Source organism: Gopherus evgoodei, chromosome 22 (assembly GCF_007399415.2).
Source record: "Gopherus evgoodei ecotype Sinaloan lineage chromosome 22, rGopEvg1_v1.p, whole genome shotgun sequence".
NCBI lineage: Eukaryota > Metazoa > Chordata > Testudines > Testudinidae > Gopherus > Gopherus evgoodei.
The window spans coordinates 8853789-8869643 of record NC_044343.1 but is presented as its reverse complement, the minus strand read 5'-3'; the positions used below and the strand labels follow the sequence as shown (position 1 = coordinate 8869643).

The 15855-nt window shown below is 50.1% G+C and overlaps 1 protein-coding gene across 2 annotated transcripts in view; it reads left to right on the top strand.

Annotated features, from left to right (window-relative positions):
- Nucleotides 1-14434: 14434 nt before the first annotated feature.
- The window catches only part of ATCAY (ATCAY kinesin light chain interacting caytaxin), a 28298-nt gene continuing 26877 nt past the window's right edge, over nt 14435-15855 (top strand). Inside the window, exon 1 of one of the 2 annotated variants that reach the window (XM_030540686.1) lies at nt 14435-14809. The gene's annotated coding sequence lies outside the window, so the exon portion shown is untranslated. The remainder of the gene's footprint in view (nt 14810-15855) is intronic. The other variant, XM_030540685.1, reaches the window with a different exon arrangement.

Sequence of the window (15855 nt, the reverse complement as noted above, 5' to 3'; positions counted from 1 at the left end):
CTGGAGGGAGGAAAACTGTCCCCCCATTTAAACCTTTGGAAAGAAGATTAACAGCGAAAGAGGCAGTCATTGCTGGAGAAGTTCCCAGGGTTTGTTACAAGCCAAGCCAGGGAAACACAGACAAGTAGGAATTGCTGAACTTCTAACTAGTGAATAATGGTGTGTCGTGCAATGGCTGCAGTGCCCCAAAGCAGCTGATTTTTGTGTCGACTTTGATAAGATCAGTGCTGCCCCCTGTTCAGATTCCCGTCTGCCGCCCAGAATCAATTACGGAACCTTCTCAGATTTGACTTACGTACAGGATGTTGGCAGGTGCCATTCGCACAGCCCTCGATAGCAGACATGGCATTTAAAACGCCTGTGGGACTGTCGCTTCCTAGTCTTGCCATTGGGCCTTGAGAGGCACTGGCTCTATCCCAACACGTGAGCATCGTTCAGAGTAGTGGAGGAGACGCAGCTGCATATTTCGATGTTTTCCTTGGACAACTCCTCTGGAGCAGCTGATAGACTTCTAGTGAAAAATCCACGCAGCAGGGCTTACCGGGTCTGGGCAAAGCGGGAGATAGAAGACCTTGGATTCTCATTGGAAAGAGGAACAATTAGATCACAAAATGGTAATAGGGACCAAGACTTAAGACCACGGAGAGGGGCAGCACTGTTGGTCTACGACGCTGCTTCTTCCACATTTTCTTCAATTGCAGCATCTCTGACCAATCTGTCTAGAAAGACCAGGTAAACTTCTACTTTGGATGTCTCCCCCAAGATCTGAATTCACTCCCCCAGCCTGCACTTCAGAGCCCAGGGTCTTATGGAAAGTGTTAAGCAACATTAAGTATAGCCACTGCTAGCAATTATGCCTGGTATTTATTTATTGTTAATTATTTTTAATTCATCACATAGGAACCATTATTGATTAGGAACAAAAGCTGCCACTAAACCTTCCAAAACCCCTTCCCTTTAACACTCTAACCGGTATCCTTGTGCAAGGATGTCACCTAAACATTCGGCTCATTGTTTCAGAGGTATCAGAGACTGGATTATGAATTATGCTTCTACTGGGTTTCTCTCAGGGGTTGGGAGAAAAATAAGTGACCTCTCCAGGAACATAAGAACATAAGAACGGCCATACTGAGTCAGACCAAAGGTCCATCCAGCCCAGTATCCTGTCTACCTACAGTGGTCAATGCCAGGTGTCCCAGAGGGAGTGAACCTAACAAGCAATGATCAAGTGATCTCTCTCCTGCCGTCCACCACCACCCTCTGGGCATTCTAGACTGACACACTGGTCTGCAGACGGCAGATGCTGCGCGGAGAGTGTTTACACTGGATTCATCAGCATCTCGGTCCTGGAGACCGGGGGATCCCTCAGGATGCCTCGTGTGAGTCGGAGCATGGAGAGGAATTAGATCTAAAGCCGGACACAGCCTCCTGGTTTCTGCTGAGCTGGTCTTGGCACAGGCCTGACCCTGCATGCGGTGTGGGAGCTATGCCGTGGGCTTCCAGGAGGACAGGATTGGCCCACGAACCAGTGGAACCAGTTTCCTTTAGCGATCAACCCAGCCTGGCCCACCCGCTCCATGCAGAGCTCCAGCTTCCCTGCTTTTTCTGGTCTGAATGGTTTTCCTGGGCCAGACCGTCCCCCCAGAGGCACTCAACCAGCTCCAGTAGGTTGCGAGGGGTCTCACACTGAGATTTTGCCACCTGCAGCAATTGTTAAGACAAAACTCTTGGCCCATCACCTGGGTATCAAACTGGAGCAATGCCTCCATCAAAAATCCTTAGCCTTCTGCTTTAAAATGTTCCATGTGGCAACAGGCACAGTGCGAGGTCTTCGGGAATCGTTTCAGGGCCCAGTTGCACCCCAGCACCAGGAGGAATTCAGGATCAGCACATTTGGGTGTGTCTACACTAGAGATTCACCTCAGATGCCAAGGCCCAAAGGGACCTAGTGGGACCTGCTGCACAGCACAGGGCAAAGAACTGCTCCACAATCAGGGCTGGCTCCAGGCACCAGCCGACCAAGCACGTGCTTGGGGTGGCACCTTGGGGCGGGATGGCACTCAGGATTTTTTTTTGTTTTTTGTTTTGGTTCAGTGGGGCGGTGCTGGAGTGGTTTGGTTTTTGTTTGTTTTAGGTTTAGCCGGGCAGCACTCGGAGGGAGGTGGTGTTTCGGCGGTGCAGCACTTGAGGGGGGGCAGGGGCTTGGGAGGAGTGGCACTTGGGGGGGTTAGCAGCGCAGCGCTTGCGGGGGGTGTTATGGCAGGGCAATGCTCTTTTTTTTCACTTGGGATGGCAAAAAAGTTAAAGCCGGCCCTGGCCACAATAATTCCCTCTTGCCTCGGCCTAGGACAAGACTGTGTGCCGCTCTGCAAATGTGCCATTGCGTGCCCATGGGCTGCCTTCCTCCAGCACCCCCTCAGGGGATCCCATTCAAATTCCCCTGGGGAGGCACATGACTGAGACCCCTTGGGAAGATCCCTGCACATCAACCCCCCAGGGCTGTCTCCAGTCAGAGCATTGAGCAAGCTTTGGGATGCGTTTCCAGTTTGAATCTCAGTTTTACAATGAAAGGGAGTCCCCGTACTGGGCAAAGGCCCCGTTTGCTAGCTTGTCGGCCTTTAAAAGAACCATCAGGATTTCAGGAGAAAAACACTGGCCTCTCCCTCGGGCCTCGTGTTTAGCTACAGTATAAATATCTTGTGCGACTCTCTCCAACTTTCCACTTTTCGGCCTTCCCAAGAAGCTGTTGAGTGGGAGGCTTCTGCGAATGGACTGGGATCATGAGGGCCGAGTTGTGGGGGGCACGCTGTGGGTGTTGAGAAATCACAGGCTTTTCACGAGGGATAGAGAGAGAGGTCAGGGCTGTGGTGTCCCCCGGCCTCACAGCTCGTCCCTCATCCCACACGCATTCCGCGTGGTTCCGCTGCATTTCTCTCCCTAAGCCTCTGTGGAGCGGTTTTTAATATCCATGAGAGGTGAGGGGGCCCATCAGAAAGCTACTGGGTCTAGGCCATGCATTCCTCGGAAGAAGCTCCTGCCTACCCGACAATTCCCTCCAGCTCTTTCCCTGGGGCCTCACGGTATGCCATTGATTAGACTCGGAGCTACTTTGGCCCAGCCTGATTGCTTGTTGTTTTCTAATCAGGGACCAGAGGCTACAGGAAATGCTCTGGAAAGAATCCCCCACACACACACACCACCCCTTCTTTGTTCTCAGCTCCTCACCCAGCTGGCTGATGTGGGTATTGGCGTAACCCAGGCGGTGCAGCTCCCCCTCTGGGCCGATGCGCGGAGGGGAAGATTTGTCTCGTTAGCTCTGGCAGCTCCTGCATTTAGCACTGGAATTCCCTAGCTCAGTCCCTGGGATGGCAGCCATCCCGTGGGGGTGTAAGGAGGATAGGGGGTGAAGGGGAAAGGCAGAAATAGGGAGGGGAAGGAAGAGGATGGGGCTCGCAGACGCCTACTCCTGGGCCGGCTGGGGGTGAGTGGAAGGATGTCAAGTGGAAACCAGTGCTACAGAACAAAGGATCAGAGTGTAAAGACAGTGACTGGCTCCATTCCCCACACCCACAGTCAGCACCCACCCGTTGCTGACTCGGATGCCTTTGAAGATCCCAGCCTCTATGAACAAACGATCATCCCTGTGCCATGGCAGCTGTGAGAGCCCGAGGCTCCCAGAAATAGGGAATAAGGCCTGAGACATCACCACCACATTTCACACCAGTGCCCAAGCAGGCTGCAGCTGGTAATAGCTCTCAGTTCCCACCTTCCCCGGGCTGGAAACAGCAGCGCTGTCCACTTAAAAACCTCACCCAACCCCTCAGGAAAGAAACCTCCCAAGACGAAGGGGAAGAGACTGCCTCGAGAACAGTACAGGGCTTCCCACATGTTTATTCTGTGGTTTCAAGAGCTGCCAAGGGCAAGCGAGGATGTGTGGAGGCAGGCATATATAATTACATGCCCAGCGGCACCACCCCTGTTTGCTTACTGGCATCTATCATCATAACACATCCCAGACGTTACTTTGCCAGCATCGATCTCCTACCAGCCCCTTATTAGTCAGCGCCAACAACTGTTTGTGTCTAGTTACATTGCATTACCAACACTGAGCCACACTGTTTGTCCCTCTCGAGTTTGTTCTGGCCCTCGCTGCACATTGCTGGGGATCTGCGAACAAACACATTCTCCATCCACACACTCTCTTGGGTAAAAACATGCTCCACTCACTTTTTTACGGGGTATTTCACCCTGCTCCTTATTATCATAGAATCAGAGAATCTCAGGGTTGAAGGGACCTCAGGAGGTCATTCTAGTCCAACCCCCTGTTCAAAGCAGGACCAATCCCCAACTAATCATCCCAGCCAGGGCTTTGTCAAGCTGGGCCTTAAAACTCTAAGAAAGGAGATTCCACCACCTCCCTAGGGAACCATTCCAGTGTTTCACCACCCTCCTAGTGAAATAGTGTTTCCTAATATCCAACTAGACCTCCTCCACTGCAACTTGAGACCATTACTCCTTGTTCTGGCCACCTGCATCAATGCAATCTCGGTACGGATAACCAATATCCCCAAGCCAGCTCCTAAACAAGAGTGGTGTTGGAAGAGGAGAGGGGAAAAAAATAAAAATGGCTAAACATGGGCCAAATCTTCCCAGATTCAGTCCCACACAACAGTCACAATTTACATACAAGTAGCTTCATGAGGGGTATTCAGAGCCACAACAAATCCATCTTCTACCAGCAGCATTCAGTTTGGGCCATCCCTTCCGAAAAGGCTGCTGTGTTTGGGAGATCCACTCCAGCCCCTGGTGTGAGAACTCGGAGGGAAGCGGTTTCCCCAGCCTAAGAAATTTGAGATTGAGATTTGTCTTCGTCCAAAAATCAAGCCCCAAAAATGAAATCTTGAAAATGTTCATGAAGCGGGAGGGTGGGGGAATCGAAAAAAAGATTTCCGTTGAGGTCAATTGAAACATTCCGTTTGGATACTTCCAAAGTGTTTCATTTTGATCTTTTATCTTTTTTTTTAAACTGTCAGTTGCTTTTATACTTTTTTTTTAAACTATAATTATCTTAAATTACAAGGCAAAAAAATAAGCCATCGTGAACCAGAAAACTGGAATTTTGTGTTTTTAAAATCTTCAGAAGATGGACTAGTTCAAACATTTGTTTTTCATATCCAAATAACTTGTCAAAACCCGCTCTCCTCCTCCAGCCCCCATGCAGTTTTGGTTTCAATACGTCTGCAGTTTCTGACAAAGAAAAACTCATATTGAAAGTTCCCAGCTTGCTCTACTCAGGGTAATTCTCCCCTCTCCCCTTTTCTAGCAGCTGCCCACACTCAATGCAACAATGCAGAAAGACAACGGAGGGGCTGTTTCTTCTGCAGCCATTTCCATCAAGCCAACCATCAGGTGACAGGGTTAAGTGCAGTGTTGCTAACTCGTAAGACTTGTGCTAATATCCCAAGGGACCAGGGGGATCAATTAGGGTCTTGTTATGTTTTTTGCCTACCAGGTGAAAAACATAACATCTCCTATTTTGGAAGCATGGACCTGATAGGGTTCACAGCATTGCACATCACCATGATGTTTTACCACGAGTCTCATGATAGCTGGTGTCTTTAACACCCCAGAGCCGCCCGCTGGGGGCAACAGGGGCAATTTGCCCCAGGCCCCATAGGGGTCCCCACGAGAGTTTTTCGGGGCCCCTGGAGCAGGGTCCTTCACTTGCTCTAGGGGCCCCAGAAAACTCTCGCGGGGCCCGGGCCACCGGAGCTTCTTCCGCTCTGGGTCGTCGTCTGCAATTCAGCGGCGGGGGGTCCTTCCGCTCGGAACCACCGCCGAAGTGACCAAAGACCTGAGGCGGAGGGGTCCTTCTGCCCCAGGACCCGCCACCGAAGTGCCCGATCTTTGGCGGCAATTTGGTGGTGGGGGCCTCCCCGCACGCTGAAGACCCAGGCCCCCTGAATCCTCTGGGTGGCCCTGTAACACCCCAGCTCCTGGAGTTCACGTTAATAAGCAAGAATCTCATCTTGCATTTTGAATGAAGTATCTATCCTTCGTCGTCACAGAGAAGGGCTTGAAAACATAGCCAGAGTGCACCTTCCAGGCTCAGATACCAGAACTAAGCCTAGTTCATGATTTTGGGGCACGGTTGTCTTCCTCTCCTTGTTGCTCACTCCGGGCTAATCAGACCAAGGCCCCTTTTGAACTAGTGAAAAAAAATGCCCTTTGTTTTTTTTTGGGGGGGGGGAATTTTGAAAAATGTTTGAGGCTTTTTGTGGGGTGGAAGGGAGGTTCCCCAAATTTTCCTGTGAACATTTGATTTGGAGGATGTCCAGTTCCTGGGCCACCTTCCCGCAAAGGCCATCTAAGAAGGGGAGCTGTTTGGGTACGGAGGATAGACTGCACCCCTTACATTCAGAAACTATCCCCTCCCTGAACTTCAGGATGCTGTTCCAAACCCCATTCATTTGGGGGCCCCCCCAGTTGTTAGAAGAGCCATTTAAAATAACCTGAAAATCACCAGGACCCCACCAGCGAATGGGCCAGGTGCCATGAAGGGTGTGTCTACACTACAGCCAAAACACCTGCGGCTGGCCCACATTAGCTGAATGAGGTTCATGGGCTAGCGTAGATGTTTGGGCTCAGGCTGGAGCCCAGGCTCTGGGATTGCCCCCCCCCCCCATTGCCAGGACTCAGAGCCTTGGCTCCAGATATCTACACTGCAATAGTATAGCCCTGCACCTCAAGCCTGAATCAGCTGTGGGGGGTTTTATTGCATGTCGACATATCCTTAGAGAATCAGCTGAGGGATGATACATAGATTCTAGGATAGGAAGGGACCTCGAGAGGTCATTGAGTCCAGTCCCCTGCCCTCATGACAGGACCAAATACTGGCTAGACCATCCTGGATAGACATTTATCTAACCTACTTTTAAATATCTCCAGAGATGGAGAGTCCACAACCTCCCTAGGCAATTTATTCCAGTGTTTAACCACCCTGACAGTTAGGAACTTTTTCTAGTGAGTTTGCAACGTTGGCAGCTGTGATCTCCTGGTGCAGCGTGACCCCTTCAGGCAGATTCATGGATAAGCAATTTTGGCTAAGAGGAGATTTTTTTTTTTTTTTTTTAAAAGGGTCCTTTTCCAAAATGGTTTCAAATTAGGGCACACGACCTCTGTTGGCTCAGAGCAAACCTTGCGAGACTCTGGGGATTCGTCAGCCTTTCAGAATCCTATTGTGAGTCCGCCACTGACAAATGGAATTGCTTTCGAACATGCAAATATTCAATAAAAGCTATGAGTTATTTCTCCACCATAAGGACTAAATGTGGCATCTCTGTCCAGGACAGAACAGAGGCAACGTCTTCAAGAGAGTCATTGAGAATACTTAGTGTAGAGGACTGCAGAAGACTGTGTCACGGCCTAGCTAGGGTATTTCCGCTTTCTCGGCGGCCTTGTGGAAAGCCCCTGCTTGCTAAGTGGCCGGTCGTTGTAGGACACGGCATGCCAGTTATAACTTGCTTTTAACTGGTTGAAACTAGCTTGTATGGCCTTAGGCCAAAGGGCATACTCCACCCATGGACAGTCTCTGGCCTTGGCCAAGGGGCGGACATAGCCTGTGGGAAGTCTCTTTTTGCATATGTATGAGTTGCTTTTGTATTGTGTCTATATAGCTGTATGCTCCCGGTCCCGCCTTTGGACTCCGACCCAGGCTGAGCTGAGCTTCGGTGCTGGGTTCCCCGCCAAAGGGACAGCAACGCCCGGGGTCCCTGTTGCGAATGTGTCACTTTACCTTCATTAAAGCCAAATAATTCATAGTGTGTGGGGGCCTCGTCCTTGCAGAGCATCCAAGCACGTTACACTGAGTATTCAGTATTGCTCCCCAGAATATCCAACCGCTCATACAGAACAGAAATTCTGACCTCTCTCAAAAGCACTTGAAGGAGACTAAATAACTAGCCCTTAATCGGAATGGAGAGAACTCTTTAGAGAGACGGTTTTAGTTGTCTGTGCAAAAAAAAAAAAAAACAAATCTATACAATCCATTACCAGCGTATCTGAGCCACCTCACAATCTTTAAGGCCGTTACCTTCACAAACTCCCTGGGAGATGGGCAGTGCCACAGAGGGGAAACTGAGGCACAGAGACTAGGGACCAGATTTTTTTTAAAGGTTTTGCTTCTTCCAGTAACAAGTCCAATGCAGAGGTTGCTGATCACCATCTTCCACAGCCATGACAGAGTAGTAAAACTTCCACGCTCCTTTAGAGACCAGTCCATCTGACCATATTTCCAATATAACTGCTTCTCTCTCTTCCTCTGCCTGGTTCACCTGCGGTCTTGCCTGATAGTAGGAGCACCGGGAGCAAGTTGCTCTGCGAGCAGTGAGCTTTGTGTCCCCAGAAAGATGCTATTTAGGCTCCTAAATAATAATAATTCCTATAAGTAGTGTTATCCTATATAGTGGTTTTTACCAGCATTTCGCAACATGCTCCACAACATGCATTGGAAGCAAGGATGCACTAATAGCTCCATTTTACTAAGGCACAGGCAGGCTGAGTGACTTGCCCAGGATCATACAGGAAGTCTGTAGCGAGCAGGAAATGGTACCTAGGGAATGGTCTTCCAAGTCCCAGGCTAGCACCTGAACCGGGTGTTTTGCTTGGTGACCAAATGGGGTGTGGGGTGTGTGTAGAGCTCTCTGAAAGGCAGGATTTCCTCTCTGTGGGGGGGGGGTGTGTGTGTGTGTGTTTCCATTTTGCGGGAAATTTTGCTCTTTCGAAGTTTCCTGCGAAGCGGAAAATCCCCCCCCAAAATTTGCTTCCGAACCAGCGGTGTGTCCAAAACAAGCTATGCTGAGTGAATGGGGGAGGGGGCTTGGAAGCCAGCAGAGCCCCAGTTTGAGCCAATGTTTGAGGCTCCCTTCTGCCTCAGTTAATAGCCAGCACTGCCAAGGTTTTCAGGCTCCAGGCTCAGTGCCGGAGAGCCAGGAAGCTCTGGCATAACTGTGTGACCTTGGGCACATCATGTAGGCCTGTCTACACACATGAGTTATACTTCTTTAACTCTACTAGCATAGCTAAAGCAGTACAATCCTCCAGGGTGGACAGTTATACTGGTATAAAGGTGCTTACGCCAGTTGTGAACTGGTGGATTCTCACCAGCCCCAGGGAGTTCAGCAGGTGGTTGCTAATTAGGTATCTTGGCCCTGTGGCTAAGCCCTAGATCCCACCACACCGAGTGCCACCATGCTGAGCTGACCACCTCAGAAGAAATTCAGAAGCCAGTGAGAATGTGGGAGTACTTATAAAAGGGATGCATCACTGTCACAGGGTGAGACTGGCCCTTTTAAAGGGACGAGGCCAGAGTGCCTGCGACTCACCAGCTCACTCCAACTGGACTTAAAAGCGGGCACCTGGGCTGTAGAGGGGACACAGAGAGAGAATTCAGATGGGGAGACAGTTGAGTCCCAAGAGCAGAGAGAGCTCAGAATTGCTGGGCTGAGCCCGTCAGGGCGGGGACGCCCTCGGAGAAGGACACGGACAGAGTAGCGGAGCCACATCAGGCTGGTGAAAGTGGCAGGCAGTCGGGGACAGGGTCACCTGCAGACTGCCCCAGGCCAGAGAGGGCTGAAGGCTGGCCGCTGCAGAGGCAGATGCCTTCTGGCTCTCTGGGCCAGAGAGCTGATGCCAGAGAGGGCTGAAGTCTGGGGAATGATGGAGGGGTGAGTGCTAGAGCCACTCCTGGGAAGGAGAGAGGGTAGAGAAGTACCCCAGCTGCAAGAGGAGGAGGAAGACACCAGAGCCATATATGAGAGCCAGAGGCGTAGGGAGAGATGCTGGATCCTTCCTTGGTGTTAGGCTTTGAAAGACTGACTGTGCTGGTTGGACTGTGCTGGGGAAATCTGGACTACAGTTGGGGGGACTTATATGATAACCCCACAAAGAGCTAGTTATGCTTGGAAACTTGCTGGAGGTACTGGGGACTCCAGGACAAGAGGGGAAACTGAGGTAGGCACATGGTAAAGAAGGCATGCCGGTGATCAGCCCTGGTGAGTGTTGTCCAAAACTGGGCCAGCTAGTAAGTTTAGGGAGGACTAATGACCCACCAGAGTTTGGCAGAAAGCAGCAGGTTTATTATACTGACAGCTAAGCTCAAAAGAAGAAGCAGGGGTGTCACACTCACACTTGCATACCCGTGCTCCCAGGACAGGCACAGCACCAGAGATGTCAGGATCCTTGAAGGTAAGTGTCTCCCGACCCCCAGCACCGCAATGGATGGTGTGATGAAGGTAAGTCTTCCCGAGGCACAACGGACTGCAACGCGGCAAACACTGGCCAGGCGGTTCAGGCGAAGGGCCTTCACGGGAGGTACAAGCTTGTGAGTGCCCTGCCGAGCACATGCCCCCTTCCCCTTTTACAGACCTGCTCCTCAGGGCCTGCGACTAGAGATGACTTGGCCGTGTCTGGCTGGTCACACTCCACCTCAGCTGTGTCCATGCATTGGGGTGTGAGTGCTGCCTAATTAGAGTCCCAAACACCTTGTCTACTTGGAAGCTCTTCTGATCTTCCAGCTGCTTAAGAAGCCCATTCATCCCACAAGCATTCCAGGAGGGAGGGGGAGGAGGAAAGCACCTTCACAGGTATTCAGAAAGAGAGAGGAGACAGGGGGTGGGGGGAGTGTAATAGATCTTTTGAGCATAAGGTTATACATAGCAGAGTTATACAGAGCATACAGATCACTGCTGCTCCTACAACAGCAAGTGACCAGGAGAGGGAAATCAAGACAGGGCCACCCTGAGGCCTTACAATCAATCAGCATCTACACCCAAAGCCTTTAGTCCCATTTCCACATCAGTTTTCTTACTTCTCAGGCAAGTCCAAAACTTCCCGGAGAGCCTGTGCCCAACTTTTCCCAGACCCAGTACCTTTCCCCCGGGGTGATCACCTGGCCTCCTGCCCCTCTCTGGTGCTGTTGTCCTCCAGCCTTCTTGATTATTAATATCGCTACCTCCTCCCTAGCTGGAAGGATCAGGGTCTGGCTTATATAGGGCCCAGACTCCGCCCACTCCCAGCAGCCTCTGAGAAGATTGGTTAATGGGAGTCAGCTGCTTCGGGGGGTGGGTTCTCTCCGATGTGACAGTTCACGCTGTCATACCAGTATAACTTATTCCTCTAAAGAAAGCTATACCTGTATAAGGCGCTTTTATACCAGTATAACTGCATCCACATTAGTGGTTGTAATGGTATATCAGGAAAAAAATCACAGCCTTAACTGACATCATTCTATCAATGTAAAATCAGTGCTTCTGTACAACGAGAATAGCGCTGCCCTACCTCCCAGGGGTGTTGTGAGACTAAAGATTGTGAGATGCTCAGGTGCTATAGTGATGGAGGCCAGATAAGTATCTGAGAGAGAGACAGAAATTAACAAAACCTGGGTCTCCAGTTCTCAGCTATACTAAAGCCCCGGTCCTGCAAACACCGGTGCATGTATGGAACATTACTCACAGGAGGAGTCTCATCAAGGTCAATGGGGCTAGTCATGCGAGTTAAAAGTAAGCACTTGCATAAGTATTTGCAGAATCAGGGCCTGAAATAATGACCAGGAGAAATGAAAAGGCTTAAAAGAAAATTGTAGAAAACAGATTGTGAAGAGCTTCAAAAGATCTCACAAAACTAAGTGATTGGGCAACAAATGGCAAAGAAATGTAATGGGGATAAATGTAAAGTAATGCACATTGGAAAAAATAACCCCAGCTGTACATACAATATGATGGGGGCTAATTTAGCTACAACGAGTCAGGAAAAAGATCTTGGCGTCATTGTGGAGAGTTCTCTGAAGATGTCCACACAGTGTGCAGAGGCGGTCAAAAAGCAAACAGGATATTAGGAATCATTAAAAAGGAGATAGAGAATAAGATGAGAATATATTATTGCCCTTATATAAATTCATGGTACACCACATCTTGAATACTGCGTACAAATGTGGTCTCCTCACCTCAAAAAGATATACTGGCACTAGAAAAGATTCAGAAAAGGGCAACTAAAACTATTACTGGTTTGGAGAGGGTCCCATATAAGGAAAGATTAAAGAGGCTAGGACTCTTCAGCTTGGAAAGAGGAGACTAAGGGAAGATATGATAGAGGTCTATAAAATCATGAGTGATGTGGAGAAAGGGGATAAGGAAAAGTCATTTACTTATTCCCATAATACAAGAACTAGGGGCCACCAATGAAATTAATGGGCAGCAAGTTTAAAACAAATAAAAGGAAGTTCTTCTTCAAGCAGGCACAGTCAACTTGTGGAACTCCTTGCCTGAGGAGGTTGTGAAGGCTGGGACTATAATAGGTTTAAAGAGAACTGGATACATTCATGGTGGTGAAGTCCATAAATGGCTATTAGCCAGGATGGGTAAGGAATGGTGTCCCTAGCCTCTGTTTGTCAGAGGATGGAGATGGATGGCAGGAGAGAGATCACTTGATCATTGCCTGTTAGGCTTCACTCCCTCTGGGGCACCTGGCATTGGCCACTGTCGGTAGACAGATACTGGGCTAGATGGACCTTTGGTCTGACCCAGTACGGCTGTTCTTATGTTCTTAAAATTGCTCAATCTTTTTTCACACACGACAACATGAAAAGAGAATGAATCCATCGTCTCACCAAAGAAGGGATTAAAAAAATTGGCACAGCAAACAAGGTGGGAGTGATTAAATCCAGGATCACATATTTTAGCAACATGACCAGACTGATAAGAAGCCTGAGCAAGAAGCACCCAGAGACAATAGTTATGGAGCAAGAGCCAGTAGATGGCATTCATAAGCTTTGCATGAGGCTTCGATTGCCACAAAACTGCAAAAGAGGAAAATGTTTCTCGTGCAAAACAAAACAGAGGAAAACACCGAAATGTTCCTCTCCGCTGGATATTCCCACACCCACTTTGATCAGCAATATCTGAGCTATCATGTTCTAAAGTGACCCTTCGCTCATTGTCCCAGCTTGGTCTTGGAAAGTGTAGGGACTAGGAACTGGGTAGTATGCCTTTAAATAGTGTGGGAGCTTCCTTGTCTTCTCCTGCAGAAGCCACCAAAACCTAACAGGGCAAGGATGCGTATGTGTAACGGAGGTGTGTATGTTTGTATATACTGCAGTTAGTGTTTGTAGTTGGAACCCAGGTCGGCTGTAGTTAAGATTTACGCTTAATGTTGTGTGAAGAGCAAAGACACATCAAAGGACTCCTGCTTCTCAAGTGACCAACCACCCCCTCCTCCTCCTCCCTCACTTCGCTCTTCAAGACACGCTCCTCCTGCAAAGCCATTCAATCGTGATCGCCGGTAAGATCCTGCCCCAAAGCCTCCACCTCATCCTGGCAACTCTCCATCAGCAGAAGGGCAGCTGGAAGCCCACAATCCAGCAGAATCAACATGGACTCCAGGGCTGTGCATGATGGGGTTGGCACCAAACCAGCGCAAGAAAAGGAGGGAATAGGTGTGACTAAGTAATGCGGAGCCCTGCCCAACCCGTCTTTGGCATGTCACCCAACAACCCCTCCTAATGTGCAAGGATGGGGCTGGGGGACGGATTTGCTCAGTAGGTCCATCAGAGTATTATATCATCTAGCTAGAGGATTGAGTAAGGAAAGAGGGGCAGAATAGATGATCTCAAAGACTACAAAGCTTTACTTGATGTGCTGGATGCAAGTAGCTGGGAGCCAATCTATTAGCTGTGGGGAAGAGATGATCTTCTTGTCCTGTGCCTTTGCAGCCCCTGGCATAAGGGGACCTGGTCCTGTGACCGGCACTCCTAGGCCCAATGGTGAGACAAATCATTAATAATAATAATAATTCATCAGCGGACGGGTGTGCCTCAGCAGTAACACCTGGCGTTCAAAACCGCATTTTCCTGGAAGCCTGAGGAAAGTTTCCAAAAACCTGGCTGAAGCAGGGATTTTCATAGGCGCCTAAGGGAATCGGGCACCTGCTTCCCATTGCCAGTGGGGTTTGGACACCCTAGACCCACCCTTTTGTGGGCATCTGCACAGACCTGCCTTCCATCCTCCCCCTTCCGCAGAGCCGATTCTTTTCAGCTCCCCCAAAGCCTTCTGGGGGTCTGCACTTCCCCCGTGGCACTCCTAGCCACCCACACTCCAGCTCCCAGCAGCAGGGACAGCCCCTCTGTTCCAGGTGCAGAGAGATGCTGGGGGGAAGAGGGCGCATTGTTAGGCTGGGGACAGAGAACCTGGCTTGGACCACTTCGCCTTTGCCTTTCCTTAGCCAATGATGTTCTATATTAAACAGCTCTCTCCCCGCCCCTCTCTTCCTGGGCCGGATCCTGCCAGGGGCTGAGGATGCTCAGGATGCCAAGGGAGACATTTGCTGTCCTCTATCCAATCAGAGGCAACGCGGCACTGAAAAGGGGGTGCTTTATGCTGCTAGCTCTCCACCCACCCCCTCCCTCCCTTCCCGGCACACAAAAGCACTGCAATTAGCTGTCTTAAGGGAGCAGGGGCTTAGCTAACTGTGAGCTGCAAATAATCGAATACCTCCGAGGAAGGCAGCAGTGGCCCTGGCCGTGTTAAGAGAATACAAATAACTGCCATCCATTTTCAAAGCAAATTGCCAGCTCCTGCACTGAAGGCCAGCGCTGATGCAGCTCCTCGTTCCCCGGCTGCGACAGCCTTGCCGAGCGGTATTTTTATTCCAATCCTGGACGTCCTAAGGAGCCCCCTGCTACAGAAGGAGGAATGCCCAACTGGAATACAGGAGAGAGATTCTTTGTTCATCAGTAGCAAGAAGAGACCCTCAGAGGGTAAGTACAAGGCACCACCCGTGCGTCCGTTCTGCTGGGGAAAGGGTTGATGATGAAGACACTGGGTCCAGTTTTTGGAGTGTTTTTGCCTCTGTCATGCTTTGAAGGGATTGTGGAAGGGGGATCTGCATCAGTGCTGGGGCATGGCTGGTTCCTACATGCTAGGAAATCATCCCTCAGCACCAATACGCTCCTTTCCCAGGCAGCGCATCCGGCAATGGATAAAGACAAATATGTAATGCAGGAAGCGCCGCACAGAGAGAGGGAGGGTGGGGAGAAAGCAGTAACCCTTCGCCACACAGCACTCTGCCAGCCTCCTTCAGGGCTGGCTCCTACCTCCAACAATGTCCACAGTAAATCCGAACACCGCATTTCCTCGGTGATCCATAGAGTTTTACCACCTTAAAGCAGCGTGCAGACAGAACTGCGTCTCCTGCTTATCCATCATCATGGAGGCCCTCTTTAGAAAGGCCCTCAGAACCGCACCGGCTCTCTCAAACAGCATCGAGTGGGCCGGAGGAGCAACACTGGCTTTAGTGGGGTCACTCAGGCTTGACGCTGATGTAATTGAGGCTGGGATCTGGCCCGTTGTTTTAAGAATGTGTTACTATTTGGCCAACCTCTAAATACACAGACATCTCATGCACATTGGATCCATTGGATTCAGCCTGAACATTCATGTGCCTTTCATGCTGACCGTGCTTATGTACAGGTGTGTCATGTCGGTTACAGGGCTGCCCAGAGGATTGAGGGGGCCTGGGGCAAAGCAATTTTGGGGACCTCTTCCATAAAAAAAAATTGCAATACTATAGAATACTGTATTCTTGTGGGGGTCCCTGTGGGATCCGGGGCAAATTGCCCCACTCGCCCCCACCACCCCCCGGGCAGCCCTGGTCAGTTATTCAGCTCTGACACTGGGCCTGCTCCTGCTCCCTTTAAATTCAGCTGCTATTGAGATCAATGGGAATAGAATCCAGAGGAGTGTATGAGGCCTTGCTAAAGGATCTGACAACATGCAGTCCTGATCCTGAATCCTTGCACGCCCT